Source organism: Macaca nemestrina, chromosome 3 (assembly GCF_043159975.1).
Source record: "Macaca nemestrina isolate mMacNem1 chromosome 3, mMacNem.hap1, whole genome shotgun sequence".
Lineage (NCBI taxonomy): Eukaryota > Metazoa > Chordata > Mammalia > Primates > Cercopithecidae > Macaca > Macaca nemestrina.
Window position 1 is genome coordinate 10,925,317 of NC_092127.1, and position 24,892 is coordinate 10,950,208.

The following is a 24,892-nucleotide window of genomic DNA, read 5'->3' on the forward strand; positions in this document are numbered from 1 at the left end:
AACCTCTGCCTCCTGGGTTCAAGCGATTCTCCTGCCTCAGCCTACCAGCTGGTTGTCATTACAGGCACCAGTCACCACACCCGGCTAATTTTTGTATTTTTAGTAGAGACTCGGTTTCACCGTGTTGGCCAGGCTGGTCTCAAACTCCTGACCTCAGGTGATCTGCCCACCTCAGCCTCCCAAAATGCTGGGATTACAGGCATGAGCCACCGCACTCAGCCTCCATAAAATATTGTTAACTGTCTACATTGCCACGCCAAGCTACACCCATATCATCACTCTCAAGACAAGTAAAAGTCTATTTCTGTAGGTGACTGAAGTTGGAGATTTTCAGAGTCACATCCCAGTTCCGGAAGTAAAAAAACACCTCAAAGTAGGCAGCTCTTGATCATGGATTCAGAATTTCATCCTTACCTAGTTTTTTTTCCCCCCTGGATATCTTCCTCCTCCTTAAGATGGGAAAAAAAAAAAAAACAACCTCTTTTGATCTTTGAAACAAACTCCTTCCCACTTACTTATATCTCCTATTTATTAAAAGGCTGACTAGAGAGTGCTTGTCTCAATCTATTTTATTCTCTCTCTAATCCCCCATGATGAGCTCTCCTCTGAACAGTGTCTTGCATCTATTAACTTTTCTATTCTCTCAACAACTCAAGCACAAGCATGACACCTCTCTTTGCACCAGTTTTCCAAACCATGGCCAAGATAACTAATCAATCTAATTGCTAGTTATGTCAACATCTAGGCAACACATGGACTACATTTTCCTTTGTGTATGCCTCCTCCAAAAAGGATGCCTCCCTTTCTTGTAATAGGATGGGAAAAACAGCCTTTATCACTGGACCTGCAGATGACACTGAAATGAGTCTGCATAAACAAAACTTACTGATAAGTTATCTTCTATTAGTTGTCCTCAGAGATACTTACTTTCCCACAGTTTTCTGCTCCATGAAACCCACAACTCTTTTCCTTTGTTTTGTTGCTTCTCCACAATTTATTTTCCTGTCAGGATAAGATATAAGCTCCCGAGTTTAACTACTTCTTTGGTCTTCACTTTTTATAAAAACCTATGTACACATTTAAAAAAAAAAAAGAAAAAGAAAACATTAGCATTTAATAAAATTTGTATATGTTTTCTTCTGTTAACCTTTGTTATTCTAATTTGTTGGAAGTAACTGTCTAACCTAAGATAGAAGAATGTTTTCCTTCCTCTCCAAATGCATTCTAATTGGTCCAGAGGAGAGCAAAAATAGTATGAGACATTTTCCCAGCTATCCATAAACTTAAAATCTAGATGGCAAAAGGGCACATTTAGAAAAAGATATTGTACACTAATGGAGGGTGACTCTTCATTAAAAAATCTAGTCAGCAGATGACGAACATGAGTGTCTGGTTCTTAAACGATAGACACAGCTATCACAGGTATTAGCAATAAAATAAAATGTGGGCCTATGTGAGTGAGAAAGCATCTCTGGGGGAAAGGAAGATATTTTTAAGAGCAAAGATGGTGTATTGGAGCATACTAATATTGAAAATTTAAGTAGTTGATTTTGAAAAAAACCTATCAAATTGTTGATAAGGTGCCCTGGACATAAAGAAAATAAAAATTAGAAAAAAAAAAAAAGAAGGAAGAGGGATATTTTGGTTGCTGTGAAAAAAAAAATAAATAAAAAGTGTCAACTTCTGATGAAAGATTATATAAAATGAATAAAAATAAGTTATGCAGAAATCATTACTATAGGTTATTGGCTATGGAATTAGATAGCATGCAACTATTTTGAGTAACTATCATAAAATTTAAAAAATAGAGTAAACAAACTAGAGAAGAACTTGAAATTAAAGGAATAACTTTTAAAAACGGGATATACATATAATACATTGGTAGGAAATGGCTTGACTGAAAATATAGAAGCAAAGACGTCATCAAATATTCTTTGTAAGGAACTGAGAAGATCAAACTATATCCATCTCTGGGGAACTGTGCTTTTACCTCACTATAGATAACGCAATTGATCTAGCAGATATTTTCATTTAGTTGAGCAGATATTTCTGATTTTGAAGACTTCAGCCCAGTTTTACCTAGAAAATATGGAATGCTGCATAGAATTTGGAAGACAGATATAAACCCTATGATACACCCTTGTAGAGGTCTTTCCACACAGAGGTGTCACCACAAAGAGCCAAAATAAAGAAAAACGGTAGACATAAAAGAAAAATGCTCTATCTTAAATTTGGCACTGGATGGAAGATAAATGTATTTACCCTGAGAATTTGTAGCCGCAGTTAGTCCTTGTAAATTTTCTGTCAAAATTCATATGGCTACTATGATCCATTAAATCTCAAACTAAGGGTTAGTTATCAGGTATGCCCAGAATAAGAATATTCTTGTGGAGAAATGCAATTATACCCCTTTCCTCAAAGACAAAATTTCTGAAAGAAGATTTTATGACTGAAAAAAAAAGGCTTGGGAAATATAATCTGCATTAAAAAATCTTTCAAATATAGGAGAGGAAATTATAAAATTATAATTTTAATTATCAACTAAAACATTAAATTTTTACAATCATAAAATTCAAATGAGAAAAATTATAAAATTATAATTTGTAACATTGAAAATGCAGTATCACTTTAAGCTGCTGATTAGAGTGTGAAAAATAAAATTTGAAACTGAAAATGAATCCAAAAAGTTTTTCATATAGAACAGGAGTTGCAAAGTACTTTCCATAGTACTTTCCATGGAGTCAGATGGTAAACATTTCAGATGCTGAAGAGACAAAGCTGAAAATATTCCAGATTTGGTGGTAGACACCAATCCTCAGGCTAAGGAAGTAGATCACTTTACAGATAAGAAAAACACAACGAATTTAGCACTGGATATATCATAATGAACCTAGAAAACATCAAAGATGAAAATAGGATGTTAAACACAAGTTGAGAAAAGGACAATTCATAGGCAAGACATGACAATTAGACTAACAGCTGATTTTAAAACAGAAACAGTAAAAGCCAGAGGTAGTAAAAGAGGAATTTTAATGTGTGGCATTAACCAAGATTTTTTGCACCAGATTTCTATGAAATTGTCAATAATTTATGAAATTGACATTAGTAATTGTCAGATTTCAATTACATTTTTCAATTTAAAAATGTCAATAAAGAATATGAGATAAAGTAATTTTCAGACAAAACAGGAAGGGTTTACAAATAAAGGGCATTCCAAAGTTTGAAATTCAGGAAGGAAACGGGATCCTAGATGGAAAGTCTGAGATATGAAATGTAACAGACAGCAAAGACAGCGGTAAGCAGGTGAATAAATCCGAATGGACACTGGCATTTAAAAATGATGACAATGTTTAACTAGTAAAGGGGATGCAACTAAAAATGAAATACTAAAAATTATAATAATGTATAAGGTCAATAAATGTTTTAAAATATTCTAAAATACATTTTATTGTTTGAGAAGTGATGACATGATTTTCTATGAACAAAAATCAAGACAATTTATCTAAGATGTGCTTGCAATAAAAGATATTGCTGGAATTAAGATTTTTATGTAAAACTTATTTGAATTTCTATATAGCAACAAGTTGAGAGCATTTAATATGAATGATACTTTTAATAATATTACAAATTATGTCATACAATATGCATGTGAGTCCTGTGAAAAAGATAATATAATATTACAGATGTAGATTTGACTTAAACAATTAGAGAATTAGAGATAGAAATTATATCTTAAATATGTAAATCTTCTTAAAGTGCATCTGAAAATTCAGTGTAATTCTACATAAACTTTATTTTTTAAAACATGGAGGAATTTATTCACATTTTTAAGTGGAGCAATAAAGATCCAAGAATAACACCTTTCAAGACAAAAATAATGTGAAGGAAATTATTTGTACTAGATATCAAAGTATTTTAAAAATATATAGTAAGTAAGCATTTTTATAAGCAAAGTAGATAGATAAATTTACTAATTGAATCTAATTTAGACTTTAGAAACAATTCCAGGTTTACATGAGTCACTCGTTTTGTGGAGGAGATGATATTGCATGTGAGTGAGGAAAGGATAGGCTACTAAATACATATTTCTAGGAAAAAAATGCTTCATCCATGAGGAAAAAAATGAAAGGCGTTCAATTTTTTCATCTTTACATCATATTCATATTAGTAAGTGGTATATTATTTCAGTTTTTACACTTAAATATATAAATGTAATATTGAAATGTTAAACTTTTTGAAGAGAGAAAAGAAACAAAAACAAGATGCCAAAAGCTGACAACATTGATAAATTTACCATATTAAAATTAGAAATTCTGTTCACTAAAAGATTCCGTAAGGGTGGCATATGGTGGCTCATGTCTGTTTTTCTAGTACTTTGAGAAGCTGAGGCTGGAGGATCACCTGAGCCCAGGAGTTCAAAGCTACAATGAGCTATGATTGTGCTACTGCATTCCAGCCTAGGCAAGAGTGAAAACCTGTCTTTAAAAAAATTTTTTAATTTAAAAATTTAAAAATGCTATAAATTGATAGAAGGTATAGATACTAAATAGGATAAAAATAATCACGTGATATTAATTCTACAATTATTATAGATTTATATTTATAATATAGTTAAAATTCCTACAAGGTAATAGATTTAAAAGAAAAAAGGCAAAGTATTTATAGATATTTTCAGAGAATAAAGAATACTAACAAATTCCTGTGGTGAAGAAACACAAAAATATTGTTTCAATCTCATTATTAGTTAAGGAAATTAAAAATAAAAACTCGATGAGATCCAATTTGTAATCACTGGGCGCACTTATATTAAAAATTTAACAGTATCAGGTGTTGGAAAGTTTGTGAAGAAATGAGACTTCTCATCCTCTGCTGATTGGATTACAAATTGTCACAAACTTTTTAGAAAATAATTTGACACTACTTGGTAAACTTGAAATTTCCTACTTACCCTATGTGTTATGGCCACCTTGAGGATTGAAGCTGGATCCAAAATATGGTTCAGATGTTAAGACTGATAATGTCACCCATACACATACCCAAGAAAAGAGACAAAGTTTTATTATTTATATAATGAGACATTTTGGGAGACACAAGACAGACTTTCCAAGCTGATCCAAAAATAACTCGAGTGCACACAGAAAGAAAACTGATTTGGGAATTTTGTGGGGTTTAGGAGGTGGGGCCAGGGTCAAGGGTTGGACTTCCCAGAAGCGCCAAAGGAGAAAGTACCAGTGCCTTCTTATTAGCTTGCTCAGAAAGGAACAGAAAGAGATGACGCTTAAAAGCCATCAGCACCGAAACATCAAAAATTGAGTCAGGTTCCATATCATATTGTGGTCCAGTCCTTTTCCTCCCCTTATATACGCCAAAGAAACTCTTGCACACAAGCTTCTGGACATACACATAAGAATTTTCATAACAGAAATAATACTATTGTTGGTTTTATATATGCTGGCAAAAGACAAACAGATAAATTATAGCAGTATAATCATATAATGGAATAATATACAGCAGGATAATAAATGAACCAGTTATAATCAGCTATAAGTAAACCTCTAAAATATTAAGTAATAAAAAAAAAAACTAATTTTCCACCTGCATGTTTTGAAACTGGTAGATAAAATGTAATACATATGCCCATATAAAGTTTTGAGATATACATTTAGGTATTAAGATGTAAGGAAAATCGAGGACCTCTTCAAAAGAAAATTGAGCATTATAGTTAATTCTAGTGAGAAAGGACGGTAATAAAAAGGGTGAAGGAGGTTGTCTGGGGACTTGACATCCATGAGTAGTCTTTTGACTAACATCAGCAGCACCCCGTGCAGAAGCACCTGGGAGAATCTCAGGCTTTGCTCCAGATTCCTGAATATGAATCTGTACCTTAAAAAAAACTCCTTATGCACAATAAAAATCTGAGAAGCAACAGCTTGAAGTATTAATTCAGTTAATTTTTTAACCTAGGTATTGCATACGTTAGTATTGGTTTTATGAATATTTGAAATTAAGTATGTCTCTTGTTTTCCTTTTGGGAATATCACTACTTTAATGACATACCTGTTATTTGCTTTTTTTTTAGTTTACAAATTATGGCGCCAAACTTTAATTTTGCTACATCTTTTAAGGCTTTAAATAAAAAATAAAACTCAAAGGCCACACCACTACCATCTGAACGGACTCCCTCCTTGGCCAGGGCACTTTAAAATTTAACTTCAAAGACTGTTTCAGGCCAAGATAGGAAGTGGGGGTCAGCCATGCCTCCTTATACCCCTCCAACCTAACATCAACTCAGACCTTAAATCTGTTAAGAAACATTTACAATCTGCTCTCTCTGTAGCTGGCTGCTTAGAGGCTTCATCTGCGTGAGAAAACCTTGATCTCCACGATCCCTTATCTTAACCCAGATATTCTTTGCTACTGATAATAACTGTTTCAACCCATTGCCGATCAGAGTATGTTTAAATCTACCTATGACCTGGAAGACCCCCGCCCCCCACTTGGAGTTATCCCACCCTTTCAAACTAAACTAATGTAAATCTTACATGTATTGATTGCTCCCTAAACTGTACAAAAGCAAGCTGTACCCCAACCACCTTGGTCACATGTCATCAGGACCTCCTGAGACTGTGTCATGGGATGTCCCTAACCTTGAAAAAATAAACTTTCTAAATTGATTGAGGTTTGTCTCAGATACATTTTGGTCTACAAGGCACCTGTGGGGGTATTTTCATATCATGGAAAAATACCATTGTTTCAAAAGCATTTCAACATCTAGTAATGAAGTTTTCAATAACAACTATGTTACTGGCACATACTATTTTTGGTGCAAGCATTATGACATGCATTTATATTACAAATAATTAAATCATATTTGTGTGCCTAATGTTTTCCTACTCAAGCATTTCTAGATTATTTTATTTTATACTGTATTTATTAGGTCATTCTTGCATGGTTATAAAGAAATACCTGAGACTGGGTAATTTACAAGAAAAGAGGTTGAATTGGCTATGAAGGAAGCATCGTGGCATCTGCTTCTGGGGAGGCCTCAAGGAGCTTCCAATTGTGGTAGAAACCAAAGAGGGAGCCAGGCATCTCACATGCTAGGGGTTGGAGCAAAAAGTGGAGGTGGAGGGGTGCTACACACTTATAAATGAACAGGTCTCACAAGAACTCACTCACTGTTGTGTGGGCAGTACCAAGAGGATGATTGGAAGCCACTCATGATCCATGATCCAACCGCCTCCCAGCAGGCCTTACCTCCAACACTGGGGACTATAATTTGACATGAAATTTCTTGGGAACACAGTTCCAAACCATATCATATACTTTCTCACTTTTCGTTAGAATATAATCTGTAGTTTAAAATAATTTTAAAATCATGTAAGAATTAGAAGTGATAATAAATTATTTAATTATTCTGATATCACTGCTATACTATAGACCTTTGAAGAATGTCATTATTCCCAGCAAACTTCTAAATATAATGCTCAGGTCCATTAAAATATGGTCACAACTTCCATTTCTGGTTTTATCTTCTGGTAGGGGGAAAAGCACCCCATATTCTGATTTAGGTATTAAAATACCTGAACCTCTCCTGACTGACTTGTTTTATTCCGAGATTATTTTTCACATGCTACTCCCTCTCCATAGAATAAGCCATTCCCCTGATTCTGACTTTCATTTTCTACTCAAAAACTAGCTTTTTCTGATGCCTCTCTGGATACTTCCATTCAGAAATAAATTATCTTTTTATATGCTTTTACCAATAGTGTGATTAAATCTCTTTCAATACTTACATTGTGTCTGACATTATTGAATATGTGTTATTTCCCCTCAAATAAAATCCTTGAGAAAAGGGACCACATTTTACTCATTTTAATAACCTCATTATATCTACTGTGCCCTTGTAAATTTTTAATACATTTCAGCATAAATTTCTACTGATGGAATACCACAAATTTCTTATCTAATATGAGAAGCTTAGACAATGAGAAAGTCGTTGTTCTGTCGGGCTAGAACATTGGTTTACTTGGGTTTCTTATTTTAATATTTGGTTTCTACATAGAAGAAAACAAGGCATCACTTCACTCAGTATAGCACAGTATTTCTGTTTGGTGGTCTATGTGTTTGTTTTTGTTTTTTTGTTTTGTTATTTTTTTTTAGATAAAGCCTTGCTCTGTTGCCCAGGCGGAGTGCAATGGTGCTATCTTGGCTCACTGCAACCTCCACCTCCTAGGTTCAAGCGATTCTCCTGCCTCAGCCTCCTGAGTAGCTGGCATACAGGTGTGCACCACCATTCCCAGCTAATTTTTGTTTTGTTTTGTTTTGTTTTTCAGGAGAGATGGGCTTTCACTGTGTTGGCCAGGCTGGTCTTGAACTCTCGACATCAGGTGATTCACCCACCTCAGCCTCCCAAAGTGCTGGGATTATAGGCATGAGCCACTGCACCTCTGTTGATAGCATCACACCAAGACTAAGGTCCCACTCCGTGTCCCCCTTTCTATGTGCAAAAGCCATGTTATTTCCTTACTTACTACATGAGCTCTTGGGGTGTTAACAGTGTCTGGCTGTTACTAGTTTCTGTATGTTATGACCTCCCTTATTCCCTTAACAATGCTCACTCATATGAATTCAAGAGTTTCCAAATATAATTTTTATGTATTTTGAGTGGCATCATCTATCTAAGTGTCTTAGTCCACTTGTGATGCTATAATGGAATACCCCACGCTGGGTAATTTATAAACAATAGATATTATTTCTCACAGCTCTGGAGTTTGAGAAGTCATAGAGCAAGGGGCTGGCATCTGTTGACCACCTTATTGCTGCATCATAGCATGGTGCAAGGCATCATAGGGGCAAAGAAGAAACGGAAGGGGGCCAAACTCATATTCTTAAAGGAAACCTACTCCCAGGATAACGGCATTAATTCATCCATGAGGACAAAATCCTCATGATCTAATCCCCTCTTTAAGGTCCCACATCTCAATACTGTTACATTGGAGATTAACTTTCCAGTGCATGAACTGGGTGGGGGGGTGGTGCATGTTTAAACCATATCACTAAAATTGATTGACATGAGTGACTCATATCATCTAAGACTCTTTATTCCATATTATGTGTCTGAGGGCTGAAACATCCTTCTGGAGGTAAAATTCAGGACTTGCTATTTTCATGCTGCTGGGTATTTTTAAACACATAAAATGGAAAGGGATATTTAGAGAAACACTACACTTGGCTGATTACTATATTAATAGACACTGCTAGATATAAAGTTGTTCTTAATGAAAAATGCCATTTTAATTATGTCAACATGTTGCTTTTCAAGTATATTCTGCAGTCATTGTGCTAAAATGGAAAAAGAAAAGTGTGACCATAGAATTTATTCTTACTAAAGAATAGAAGCCCTCAGGGTTAATATCAGCCTTGGTGCTCTCTTACCCCCAGGATTATGTTTTTCTCTTTGATTTAGTTATTGCATGTCATTTACATTTTGTTAATTCATTTGTGGATTACAAAGTTTTTAGCTGGATTTTATCCATGATTTATTAATTTTGATTGAGAAAATCTTACAAGCTACTATCCTTCCAGAAATAAAAATTGTGACTGTTAGTTTTTCACCTTTGTATCTCCCAGTACTTAGCATGAGTAAAGCGCATAATAAACAACTCAATACACACATTATATGAATACCTGTATAAATCCTCTCTGTGGTTAAGCTCGTAATCCTTAGTAATTCTTAAACTAGCTGATGAAACCTTACACCTTTGTCTATATGTGACACCCCAGTCGCTATAAGATAAAATACTGCTAAGACTTCTGAGACTTTGTCTATTCCCTCGTGTAACTTTCATAATCACAGTAGATATTGAACAACAAAGATCCCTAAAACCTTGTAGCTGTGTTCAAATGAACAAAGAGAGATTTTTGTGGGTTTCTCAAGCCAGCACTTATAATTAGGAACTTCCCATTATGCAAGAAAAAAACATAGGATTTCTAGACTTTACTTAGACGTGCTTCAAAGAGATAAGAGGGCAGAATAATTTCCACAACTGCTTGCCCCGAAGCAAAATTTCTAAGCCTGGCTTCTCATAACAACTAGTCAATTGTGGACAGAAATGCAAAAATAATAAGCTAAGTCAAAGGGTGATCTTTATCATCTTAAGTAAAAAGAGCGCATGATTAACTGTTTAAGATTTCTAATGTGAATTCATGGCATGCTTTCCTCTTCTCATTTTGAATTATTGAGATACTACTGATCGATGATGTAAATCACATCTGGGATAGAAATATAACGCTTGTCATTGTAAAAAATGTATTGTCCTTATTGAATATTTTATATATTCATAATTTTAATTTACTTAATAAAGTAATTTTATTCAGAATGTTTGGCAAAGGAAAAAAGCGTACCTTTGCCACTCATGACAATTTTTAAGAAGTTTTTTTAAAAACATAAAGCTTTTGGCCTGAGGCTGTATAATGGCAAATTTCCAGATGAAAGGTGAAATATTCTTCATTCTCAGAACATGGAAATTGAGATATAAAAGGAGATCTTTTTGCAGCTGTTACTACACCTGTCACTGCATGTGACACATATAATGAGTGTGGTTCCCCCAGGTCCCAGGGAAAATGAAATAGAAACCTCAAGAGATCTTATCATGTATAAGAAACTTAAAAGGTTGATAGGTATTTTTCTCAAATGTGTGTACTTTTTGTATTCTCCATTATGATTTTTCATTCAGCATTGTTATCATTAATAATGTCATTTATTACAAACAAAAGTGCTGTCGAACAGCACAGTCCAACAGAAATAGAATGTGAACCACACATATATGAGTCCTATGTGTAATTTTAAATTAAATGTATCTTCTTAAATTTAAGAATTTCTTTAAATTTAAATAAATTAAATTTTGAAACTAGTTTCAAAACTAAGTAAGTTACAAAAAAGAGAAAACTAATTTTAATAATATATATTATTTAACTCTATATACCTAAATATAATATTATTTTACTATGTATCCAATCTGAAATATTAATTATATTTTGTTTTATTTTTATGAAACAATACTTTGCAATGAGCATGTATTTTACACCACTTACAGCACGTCCCAATTCAACTAACCGCATTCAATAGCCACATGTGGATACTGGTTACTATTGCACGGTGTAGTCCTTGTGAATGCAGATTATTTATTCAGACTGAGCCACTGCAGTGTCTAATTACTGACATTATCCACGTCTTGCCGTTACACGTGCTTTAATAGAGATGTGACAACATAGCGAAAACACTCATAAAATTTTGAACTCAGTTTGCCGTGAATTTATATTTCAGTTCCAGTATTTTTTATAAATAATGTTGCAGATTTTATTTTAATAAATTAATCTTCAGATTCATTTTAAAAACGTGATGTTAATTAAGCTTTATCATGTGGAAACTTGCAAATTACATTTGATAATTTATATAAAATGTCTAGTATAAATTAATGACATACAATTAACATTATTAAATTAACAATTATTAAATAAATTATATTTCCCATATAAGGTTAATTATTTTCCAATGTCATTACAGATGCTTTTTGTCATTGTTTTGGGGGAAACCGTTTACTAATAACAGGTAACAGCAGAGTGAATCTAACTTAAGAAGATAAAAAACAATCCTTATTAGACCACACTCATCTCCACTTCAGTACCTGTGTAAATTGTAAAAATAAATGAGCATAGATCAAGAATGATAAGCAAACATCTCTTTCAAGATGACCATTTAATTATCTTCAATAATTTGATTATGACTTTTATAGAGAATGATGTCATACATGCATACAGAGGTAACACAAATGAATTTCAATTTTTTTAAACATAAATTTCTTTTTCAAGCACTCTTCTTCAGGAACTTTGTTAAATAATAAGCTTTGAGTATTTTAAATATGAAGATGAAATAATTGGATGGATGATTTTCAACATTTTTTCTAGATGTGTTATTTGATGATTAAGTAATTATATGTTTTAAATTAACCTAATTTATCAAAAAGCGGTCATGTAACACACAGAGGAAAAAGGCTGTGTTCCAAGTATTTTAAGACAGACCAGTTGAGAAAATCTGGGAATGATTTTATTTGTTTTATTTCCTTACTTTACTAGACATCTATTCTTCATTATAGTTTCCATTTCACTGCAGTTGGATTTAAGGGTTCGACTTATCTCAGGTTGGTTTTATGAATAGCCTAAAATACTCTTGTATTTGTTTAAATAGGTGTATAACTCAAAGATTTGTCCAGTTTGCTGCCCTCTTCCTGAACAACCTTGTAAATGAAATAAACCACATTGTAATGAATAACAACAAATAAAATTAACCAAAACTTCATATACACCTAATTTTGTGTTCAATCCTTTTACAGAATTAGACATGGGGGGAGAAGACAAGTGTGATAGAGACAAGTGAGATAGAAACAGGAAACCGCTCACAGAGCCCTGGGTGACAAGCAAAGAAGGAAATCAGTAAACCTTCGCTCATCATAATCATATCCATTATTGATGATAAACTTGCCTTTAAATTAAGACGTTGGAGACTCTGTGTCAAAACACATCATTCAAATAGTTAAAAGAAACTTTACCAATTTGAACAGGAAGCCTGTTCAATCACTTATATGTTTAAAAGAAAAAAAAAATGTACTGCAAAGTTCCAAAGATTTGATAAACACAGTGGAGACTGATTATTCTTGCCTTCATTAAAAGTATTCCAAATTAAGACAAGATGTGCCTTGGGAAACTACTCATTATTAGAGCCTTTATTTATTTTTCCCTTTGGGAAGCTGTAGGGTATTCAGTGAAGCAAAGAAAGAAAGATGGGGCTTTTCAGAGAGAAACTTAAAGTCATGATTTTAATTTAGTGTCTAATAAAATACTTAGAAAACATTAAATTTACATCTTTAGAAGTTCTTTTGTTTAATATATTTGAATAAAGTCATCTTAGAACAATTAATATAGAAAATATATTATTTTAATATGAAACAAACTATAGAAAGCCCCAAAATTTTATGATATTTAAAAGTACACCTATATTCCCAAGAAAGTAATGTTTTAGAAGCATTGTTGAAAAAACGTATTTATGAAACTGCAAAACATGTAATTAGGTAGAATTAAAATGGGGTACTTTATTTTGCACAAACATGGTCTTGAGATGGTGAGTTGAACAGGTTCAATTTTGTTTTATGAACTTGTAAAAAAAAATCAATTAGTTCTGAACTTTCTAATGAGCATAATTTATATTTGCTGAATTAAATAGAATTTAAACTATCTGTTTAAATGATTTTTACCTGTTCAAATTGATTTGAGTTGTTATATCAGTGCTTAAATCTGCTTCTTGGTATTTATATCACAAAAAATATGATTGTCATCCTAAACAGCAGTTTGATTGTTTTGACATTTAGGAATTGCGTCATGCGGTATTGAAAGATGTTAAAAATGATGATCCTTTCATGTATTTAAGGTATAGGAGGGGTCTCCAACCCCCAAGCCACTAACCAGTACCAGTCCATGGCCTGTCAGGAACCAGCTGCACAGCAAAGGTGAGCAGTGGGCTAACTAGCATTACTGAGCTCTGTCTCCTGTCACCTCAGCTGGGGCAGTACATTCTCATAGGAGCACGAACCCTGTTGCGAACTGTGCATGTGAGGGACCTAGGTTGTGTGCTCCTTATGAGAATCTAACTAATGCCTGATGATCTGAGGTGGAACAGTTTCATCAGGAAACCATACCCTCCCCTCACCACACCCCCCACTCCCACCCCCATCCATGGAAAAATTGTCTTCCAGGAAACTGATCCCTGGTGCCAAAAAGACAAAAAGTTTGCGGGGACTGCTGAGGAGCAGAACTACCACTTAGTATTTGTAGTTTGTATATTGGGATGGCACATTATATGATATCAAGGAATTCGATTTAGCTAGTTTTATACATAAGTATGTATGACAGTAATAATTACTACATTTAAATCAAATTATGATTGTTTTTGTTTTTGTAACACATTCGATGCTCTAAACATCCATGGCCATATTTAGGAGTGCTCTGCTCTTTTCCACTCTCAGGTTGCTTATGTCTGTCTCTGTCTTGTCACACAGCTCCCACTAGCCACCTAAATAAAGTAATCAGATTGAGGTAATAGTGGAGATTATTGAACGTAATGTATCGATCGCCACTCAATTCAGTAAGAACTTGCTGAAGCGCAGTCATATCATCTTGGAACATGTCGGAGAATGGAATTAATGTCAGAGATTTAGGTATCCCATAGATTCATAGGGAGATCTTTAACAGAAGATAGTGCTTGTACTCTTTATTACATAATGCAAACACAAACTCTACAGCTAGAAAGCAGTTCTCCATTTTCTTTTATTTTATTTAAGAAATATTCCCAAATACATTGGAAATAGGATACATCTATACTGGTTATTTTTATATAACTAAAAGTCAAGAAGCCCAGGCAAGAAACAAGATACTCTTAAATTTAATTCAACTTATAAAATCTTTAGGTGTAATTGTCATAAGTTAAAAGAGATGATGGGAATGTATACATGGCACTTAAACATAATTCATTAAGGTTCAATCCCACTGTTCCTCTAACTTGCTTCATAAAAGTTGCCCGTGATCCCCACATTGCTGAATTCAGTGGTCTTTTATTGCTCCTCCTCCTGCTTGGCCTACTAGCAACATCTAACAATGTCTCACTCTTCTCCTCAGACTTTCTTTACTGAGGTTCTGTCTCCAGTAAGTTCCCATTTGCTTGAGCTTCCTTGTGTTTCTCTAGTTGTTGTTTTCCACTTTTCTTTCCTGATTTCTCCTTTTATTCCCAAAGATGAGGTCCACATCCTGTTTTCTCAGTGTCTTCTTCACTGATTCCATTGAAAATCTGTTTAAGTTTTGAGGCATTTGATACCATCTATGGGATAACTCTCACATATTTAACTTCAAGCACATCTTATTCCCAAATTCTAAACTCATATCCAACAGCATTCTTGACTACTTCATCTTGGTTGTCTAATAGATAAAAACAAACCATCCCCTAACTTCACTCCCGTTCTTCCCAATTTATTCTACCCACTATTTTACTTATACTCATTGATGACAATCCACATTCCTGTTGCTCAAGCTAACAATCTGGCAGAATGTTTCTTGTCCCTTCTTACAGCCCATCTTCTACGTGCAGGGAAATATCTTGTGTAATACCTGGAATCCAAGCATTTCTCACCACATCTACTGCAATCAGCCTCCTCTGCTTTGTCCTCATCTGTTGCTTGGATTACTGCCATTACCTCCAGCTGTGCTAACTGCTTCTACCCTTTCCTTCCTCCAGCCTATTTGCAAGACAGCAGCCAGAGTGCTCTTTTTAAAACAATCACTAAATACATCGTTCCTCTGCGTTCAAGCCTTGGGAATAACTTCCCATTCCACTCTGTGCAAAAGCTTATTTCTTAACACTGGTCAGCAAGGCCCATGAGCTCACTTCCCCTGTTACTGCTCTGGCTTTATCCTATTTCACCTCCAACTGAGATCATTCAGGCCCAAGATGCATTGGCCTCCTCATTCTTCCTTGAATATTCCACGCATGTTTCACCTTAGAACCTTCGAATTGGCTTTTCTATCTATCTGGTATATTATTCCCCAAGGTATTTGTGTAATGAAACTTCACACTCCTTTAAGGTTTGCAGGGAAGTCATCTTCTTAGTGAAGACCGTTCTACCACTGTGTGAAATGTCTAAATGCACCTGCCCTCAGCACTCCTGACCCCTTCAACTTACCTATATTTTTCTTTTTCACAAAATGATTTATCACCTTCCAATATACAAATCACTTGCTTGTATATTTTTTTGCTATTTACTATTTGACTTAGCTCCATGACAGCTGGGATCTTTGTTTGGTTCACTACTATACCATCTCATGTACTTTGAACAATTATTAGCACACAGTACTCACAACAAGTAATTAATTAATAATTACTAAATACTTGATAAAAATATAAATGTAAAAAATGAGTAAAAGTCAAATTATACATTTTTAATTTTCTTCACTTAAATGCATTTTAGTCATATTTTGTTGAATTCAACTTATATTAGAATACAGAATGTATTAAAGTTCTCCAGAGAAACGGAACCAATAAGATGGATTTATTTATTTCTTGCAAGGCATTGACTCAAGCAGTGATGAATCTGTACTCAGCGAGCTGGAGGTCCAGGAGTGGCAGTGGCATAGTTCCAGTCCCCATCTGATTGCTTCAGAACTAAGAAAACCAATGACATAGTTCCAGTCTGAGAAGTTAACAGCCTTGAGAACCAGGAGGATCCAGTATTTCCACTTGAGTCTGAAGGCAGGAAAACAAATCAATGTCTCAGCATGAAGATAGACAGAGAGAAGAAATTGTCTTCCTTAGACTGTTCCATCCAGGCCTTAAACTGATTGGATGAGGCCCACCCACACTGGGGAGGGCCATTTGCTGAATCTACTGATTCAAATGCTTATCTCATCCAGAAGCCCTTGATAGTTACACATGGAATAATATTTGATCAAATACTGGGGCATATCCTGGCCCAAGGTGACACATAAATGTACTTACATTGAGCTTAAACATGGCCATGGCTGTTTCTCTTTTCCTTAGTAGCCTTTCTTCAGAGGCTCACACTTGTTCCTCCCAAATGTCACCATTCCATAGAGTTACAAATAACGGTTATGGAGTGATTGAATGATAATTGAGAATACACAGACCTATGTGCTGCTTGATTATATTTTCTGTGACAACAACAAAAAAAAATGGCTAGCTAAATTAATTGATACTTATCAAATGAGTCTCTAGTTTTCTTTAGCCACTTGTTCTGGTGTCTCAAAATCCCACTGACCCCGAGTTAAGAGCACTGAGCTTCTTTTATTAAGTCATAAAAAAAAAATTCACTCAAGCTGTTTCATCTCTAACCTATCAATAGCAATACTTAAACGAAAATGAATCCAAATATAAATAAACTACAAATAATCATTGCCGTCTGGTTACTGTTTCTATATGATTACAGGTGTCAACTCACTAGGTGACAGGTAGTAAGCCAGCAAGTCATTTCCTCAATGATTAGGTAATAAGTGAATTGAATAAACTGATAACATAAAATAATGCTGTTTTTTGATACCCTGTAAACTTGCCTATGAGTTGTCTGGAAGGTCACAGTGAATTCTTTTCACCATGATACGGATTTCCTAGATAATGCTTACTTACTTACCAAATAAATATTTTAAAAATATGTGGTTGTTACGTTTGATGCATTAAACAATTGGCAAATGAGTACACATTTTTGCAATATCTGTAAACTTCTCCAGAATTTTGGAGTGAAGTTATTGTCATTGCTAATCAGGTTACACGGGGTTCTTGAAATTATCATGCACATGAAAATAACCCAAGCACATTAGAAACTGATAACATTGCCGTCTTCGTATTTTCTATTTGGTTTTACAGTTGAATATTTGATTCGGAAACTTGCATTAATCTTCAGAAAATGGACATATTAATATGTCGGAACATTCTGGTCTAAAATTTAAATTGTTACTATAAATAAAATAATAGAAATATGCACAACAGTCTAAATTGTACAACTAAATAAATATCTGTGTTAAGTGTGAAATCAAAGAAAGCAACCTAGGGACACTTACAGAGTTTCCAGTGGTGGGCACTAAAGGAGGAGAATGAGCTTCGGTTTACAAAGATCATTTTGGCAGTAGGTGAAGGAGAAAACTGAGGTGATTGTGATTATAAACACTTAATAGCTGTTAATAGACTACTGCAGAACACCAGACAACAAAAGATAAGGACACTCCTGAAATGCAAATGTTGGATTGGGGCTGGAGAAGAAAGGTCTTATGTTAAGGATCAAGCATTATCTTGATAATATTATCTCCCATAATATTATATAAAATATATAACCTACGACTCTCTGTTTGTTAAACATGCACCATATTAAGAAGGAATAAGAGACGGGTAATGCATTTTACTGCCTTATAATCTGCTACAGTATACTGGAATCCTTTGGTTATGAGGAAAACAGTTAAATGTTAGAACTGGAGCCACAATGGTCCAGGAGAATATTTGTCTAGTTAGATGGTATCTACACTTGAAATCTGGTGCACTAACTTTTAATATGACTAAAATGTTCTGACTGTCACATTTAAATTCCCATATTAAAAAAAATGAAAGCTAATTCATGTAAGTTTTGTTCTGTTTCTTTGTGTGCGCATGTGTATGTTTATTTTGTTACTCTTATGAGGATTAAGCTCTGATTTTTATCTTATCCAAATTCCTTTGTAAGGGGTCTGGGGAGTCATGCCCTACAAACCTTAAATTCTAATCAGATGGGATTTATTTAGCCCTGTATATTGTAACTTACTTTCCAATCTGACTCTGGCATAACAAAGAAGAAAATCAAAATGCTTTACCCCGAGATATATTTCCTTGCCATACCTTGAAATTGCCCTGCCAAGTCTCTTGTGGGAAATAGCCACATTCTATAGAGAATCCCCTTCCCCCTTTGTTTTCCTTCCTTCCTTCCTTCCTTCCTTCCTTCCTTCCTTCCTTCCTTCCTTCCTTCCTTCCTTCCTTCCTTCCTTCTTTCCTTCCTTCCTTCCTTCCTTCCTTCCTTCCTTCCTTCCTTCCTTCCTTCCTTCCTTCCTTCCTTCCCAAATCTAGGAGATAATCAACTAAGAGCCAGGCACCCTCTTAAGTCCCATAAGAAACAATTCACAACCTGCTGTCTCTCTGTTCTCTTAGCTATCTGGGAGCTTCCTCTGTACAATAAAACGTGGTCTCCACAATCCTTTATCTTTAACCTGAATATTCCTTTCTATCCATCCCAGATCTTTAGACAAAGTCAACCAATTGTCAACCAGAAAATGTTTAAATTTACCTATAGCCTGGAAGTCCCCGCTTTGAGTTGTCCCTCTTTTCTGAACCAAACCAATGTATTCCTTAAATGTATATGATTGATGTCTCACGCCTTCTTAAAATATATAAAACTAAGCTGTACCCCAACCACCTTGGGCACATGTTCTCAGGACCTCCCAAGGACTGTGTCACAGGCCATGGTCATTCATATTTGACTCAGAATAAATCTCTTAAAATATTTTACAGAGTTTGACTCTTTTTGTCAACACTTACATTCTTTTGCAAAAAGAATAATGTAAGAATAAAGTGTTATCACTTTATGAGTAATAGGGATAAAAGTGCTTCCCTAGTTAGGGACAACAGTGAGACTATCACTTCTTTTTTCTGAGAAATGTTGCTGAGATTTGCCAGAATCATACTTGTTGTATTTCTCATTCATTTTATAAGCATAATGAAATGATTTTTTTTCCAGAAATATTTTGTTTAAGGCTAAGAAGCTTTTATATTCTTCTAAGTGTTCAGGTAAACACAGAAACTTAATGTTATGGGACAGTTACTCAACATCATAAAAATATATAAAAAAATCCATGGACCTGCAAGTTATTCCTCTAGGAAACAGTTTACATGTCTTGGCTGCTATACACCATACTCTTGTGAAACAAATTTGCTTTGACCAAAGTTTACAGAGACAGGCAATTAATAAAATGATCAATTACATGCATTGAGTACTATCACTGCAGACGAATACTTTAATTGTTATGAAAGTTTACAAAAGATTTTCACTCTTTCTCAAGTAATTTAAAAATTAAGAGGAAAAGTAAAACAAATACCGCTGCAAATAGAAAAAAATATAACAAACACTCAAATCAAAATACAAAGGAATATGATAATTAACCACATTGTAAGATGGATATACCCCACTCACTATGGTTCACAAAAAAATGGATGTATTGGTGCTTAAGATATGTTGTATAATTATATTCAATAAACACGCATTATTTTATAGCTTCAAGACCTTTGGAAGGAGTTAATGGCACATAAGAATTAATTCAATGTAATTTTTACCTAAGCTGGTAAAAGAGAGGCTTATAAATATCTGGTTGTAATTCTTTTTTTTACCATTAGCTAATATTTTTATTATCAACCATTTGCACGTCACTGTATTAATATATACTAGGGCTTAAAAAATGCATGAAATGGCTTTGTCCCCAGTGGGTTTATAATCTAATTACAGAAACAGAACACACACATGCAGTACATGGGGACATATTAAAGGATATATTAATATATAGGCAGTAAATAGTTGTAAGCAGTGAAGTCAATACTGAGGTTAAAGTAGTTAAATCTCTCACTTCTCTCCCCAACACTTCATGTCAACTGAAGCCAATGTTAGCCTGACTATGATGAGGGTCGAGGGATCAGCACTTCATCAATGTAGAGACTTTGCCTACCTGCCCAGTGAGAGTAGGAGTGTGGCGAGTCCTGAACCATGAATAGACTGAGTTAGAAAGAAATTAATTTTTAAAAGGAATGTGTAGAATTAAGAATGAAAAAGGGGGTTGTTTCAACACAATTGCTTGGAAATCTGTGAGTGACTCAGAGGTGTTGGCAAGTGACTTGACACGCAAACAGGACCAGATCTAAAAATCTGGCTGTCACTCTGAATTATTTCACTAAAAATGGTCAGCTGGTTGAGTGCAGGTTGTCACTTTAATCAGTCAACCATGGCACGTCCCTTCAAACTGACATTCTTTATTTATTGGAGAGGGATCATAACTTGTTTATTAACAGTAAAATGTATAGTTTCTGTTTGATTCTGTTTGATTAATATTAGTTACCTGTACTTATTATGTTTTATGACTATGAGGCCAAAAAATCATTTTAAATTGAATTAAACAAATCCCTCATTCCGACTTAACAGCATTATGTCACAAACTGTTGGCTTCTGTGTTTTAAGTAACTACAGATTGATGGGCCAGTTGACAGGTCGGGGATTGTTCATCAGCCCCTTGTTGCATCTTCCACTTCACAAAGAAAAAAAGAAATGAAAAAAAATTCTATAGATCTACACTTGGAAGAAGTAATTCTTTCTGTTTTGCTTTCTTCCAGTTGAAGGATTTATCTATTTTAATTTAAAAAAAAAAAAGATTTTCATTTTGTCATCTCAAGTTTCTTGTGGAAACATGAACTGAGTGAAACTGTATTTCAGAGTTGTTTTCAGCGATGTTTGCACAGCACATGCGGATTGTTACTCTGCATGGCTATTACCGTGGCTCTAAGGATGGGCAGGTCAAGTAGCACTCTCTGGCAGAACGTGTAGTACTTACAGCTGATGAGCCTCAGGCCTGTCCTTGACTGTCCACCAGTTGTGAAAAAGAGAGAAGACTGGAGGAATTCAGTTCAGGGCCTTCCACAGAAGCAAGAGCATCCATAAGCATCACAGAAAGTCACAATGAATTACCCAAGAGAAAAATAACTTAAAAGAGAGTTAGACTTCAATTTTTCTTGAAAAGTAATGAACATTTCTTGGCCCTCAGCATGCTTTAAATGTCATAAACGCACACCTACACAAACGCATATATGCACACATGCAGAACTTGGAAAATTCGGAGATCCTATTACTTGATTCTGAGAAAGCATACAGTCTAGGATGCTTACATCGCTTTTCTTCCCTTCTCTATCACCTGCTCCTAGTTCATACTCTAAACTCTCACCTTGCACATCCAACAGAAATCATCCCTGCATCCTCTTCTCTATCTTTCTCACAAAATGATTCCATTCAGTCCTATCACTCTACCTGCTGGTGTTTTCCAAGCAATCCTCTCTTGTTCAGACCATATATTTATTGCCTAAACAATTACATTCATATATTGGATTTTAATAGGCCTCTTAAACTAAATAAAACAGAGCTCTTCAAAAATGCTTTTTTCAGTCTCTCAGGATAAACACTGTAAGAGGATCCTGCCTTCTATAGCTCCTTGCTGCAAATGTTCATAGACTTTCCTCATTCTTCTCTTTTTCCTCATTCCTCAGACCCCACCTGTCAGGATATCCTATTGATTCCGGCATTCATCTTCATCTTTATTGCCATCATCTATTCCAAGTTGCAACCAGCTCTTAATTCAGTTCTACAAGGGTCACTTCATGTTCTCCCTGCTTCTGCATCTGCCCTGATGAATAGTAGTTGTAAATCATACCATGTTAACCCCTTTATTCAACAACTTCATTGTTTTTTAAAATATACTAGTTATAAAAGTCAAATTTCCTATTACTGAAGTGTTTAATATTACACAGCCCCGAAAAATCTCTATAATTTTTTTTAATGCTGCTTCCTCCTTGATCATTATATTCCAAGCAAAACAAAAACAAAAACAAAAACAAAAACAAAAACAAAAACACCCCCATGATTTTAGTCTCTTGAATTACTCTGTCCCCAGACTGGAGCGCAGTGGCACGATCTCGGCTCACTGCAACCTCCGCTTCCTAGGTTCAAGCAATTCTTGTGCCTCAGTCTCCCAAGAAGCTGGGATTACAGGCATGCAACACTATGCCCAGCTAACTTTTGTATTTTTAGTACAGACAGTTTCACCATGTTGGCCAGGCTGGTCTTGAACTCCAGACCTCAAGGAATCCTCCTGCCTCGGCCTCCCAAAGTGTTGAAATTGCAGGTGTGAGCCATCACTCCCAGCCTCCATCTTTCAAATTGCAAGCTAACTGTCATCTTCTCAGACAGTCCTAGCTGACACTATATGCTGAGTAATCTCCTGCCTCACTGTGCCCATGGTGTCTACTACAGGTTGAGAATTCCTTATCAAAAATGCTCAGAATCAGAAGCGTTTTGGATTTTGGAGTTGCTTGGGTTTGGAATATTTGCATATACATAAGATATCCTAAGGATGGGAGCCTAGTCTAAACTTAAATTCATTTATGTTTCAAATACACCTTGTACATTTAGCCTGAAGGTAATTTTATACCATATTTTTAATAGCTGTGTGCATGAAACAAAGTTTGACTGTGTTTTGACTGTGATCTATCACATGAAGTCTGGCATGGAATTATCCACTTATGACCTCAGGTTAGCACTCGAAATGTTTTAGATTTTAGAGCATTTTGGATTTTGCAGCATTTTGCATTTTGGGATTAGGTTGCTCAACCTGTACATTGCTTAATTTATTATTTTTTTCATAGCAATTACTAGCAGCTAAATTTACCTCAGTATCCATGCTTATTTTCCACACTGCCTTCTAGAATAAAAATGCCATAGAGAATATGGTCTCTATCCCAAAAGAAAAGGAAATGTTTAAGTAAAGTGTGGTTTAATAAACACAGAATCTAGAGATGACAGTTTGACCCTCATGTGTGGGATGGGTTGGGAAGATATTTAATGAAAGATACCAAATTCTTGTTACATGTCTCAGGCTAGGTGCCTGGCATTTACTTCAGACTTACTAAATGTAAGTTGTCACTGTTGTGATGATGAAGATTCTAATGATGAAGAAGGAGGAGAAGGAAGAAGGAGATGGAAAACTATATATATGGAAAAACCAGTTCATGAGGTGAAAAGGCCTCAGTAGGTTGCCTGCAGTGGAAGAGAAAAACAACAATCAGAGTAAACAATGTAAGGAAATCGTATAAGAGGATGGGTATGAAAATGCATTAAGATGAATAAACTAGGTTTGAATCCCAAATTTATCACTTATTTATATGACCTTGGGTCATTTACTTAAATTATGAGTAAGTAAATTATAACTGAGTCACAATTTTCATCTTGAAAATGTTCTAATTATGTGATGACTTAGTATAACCTCTTATAATTCTAGGGATTAACTGGGCTCTGCTGCATGGTTTTCACCTAGGGTACTCATGAAGCCACAGTTGAATAGTGAGTGGAGCTGTGGTTATCTGAATGCTTCTTTGCATCTCTTCATGGTACCTTGAACTTCTTCACAGTATGGTAGTCTCAGCGATGTGAAGTCCTTCCATGCCAGTTACCTTCACACAGAGTAAGCTGTCCAAGACACCCAGGTGGCTGCTGTCTCAGAAGTCTCAGAACAGCAATTTATCAATAATGGGTATTAAAATGTTATTTACAATGCAGTTAATTTCATGACAATCTCAAAGACATTATTTTCATCAATTTTGTATATTCCTTTCTGTAGGCCAGTAAGGTTCTTTGTTTCTCAATCTATTATCTCTTTTATTTCACAACGAACAATCACAATTCTCTTTGAGAGTTATTACTCTATTTTTAAGGTAAGATATAATTTTGGAGTTTCTAATTTCTCTATCTATTTTGATTTATTCAGCCAATAAATAGGCCAGTCATTTGCTTTAGTCAATTTTCTTTCTATGCTCTTTCTTTAGTGTAAGGTTATTAAATATCAAGTCTGAAATGAAAATTACTTCAGAATTGAGAAATAGAGATGAGACATTTAAGTAAGGTGTAAGTTTAAGGGAAGTCATGTGGAATAATTACTAATACATGCAAAAAATTTTAACTATTTCCCAATGAATGGAGTATGGGATAATATGACATTTCATACAGAATTCAGTATAAATAAAAACACCTCCACAATTTCCAAAAGTCTCTTCTTTAACTTTTTTGAATTAAAATGAATTTTTCCACAAGTTTAATTTTCTGCATGATCCAAGGGAAGAAATATATTTAGCAACTTCAGTTTATATTTTTTGTAGACTTAACTTCTTCCATATCTGCAAATGGAACATCCTCAATATATATAATGATACATAGGAGGAGGTGTAGGCTGGATAATGGCTATCCAAAGATATCAAGTCTTACTACTTGCAACCTGAAAGTGTTAATTAATTAGGAGAAAGTGTCTTTGCAGGTGTGATTGAGTTAAGGATCTTGACCTAGGGAGATTACACTGGATTATCTGAACAGTCCATCAATCCAGTCACTAGTGCCTTTATAAGACACTCATAAGATAAAAGAATAGAGAACTTTGACACACAAACTCACAGGGCAGA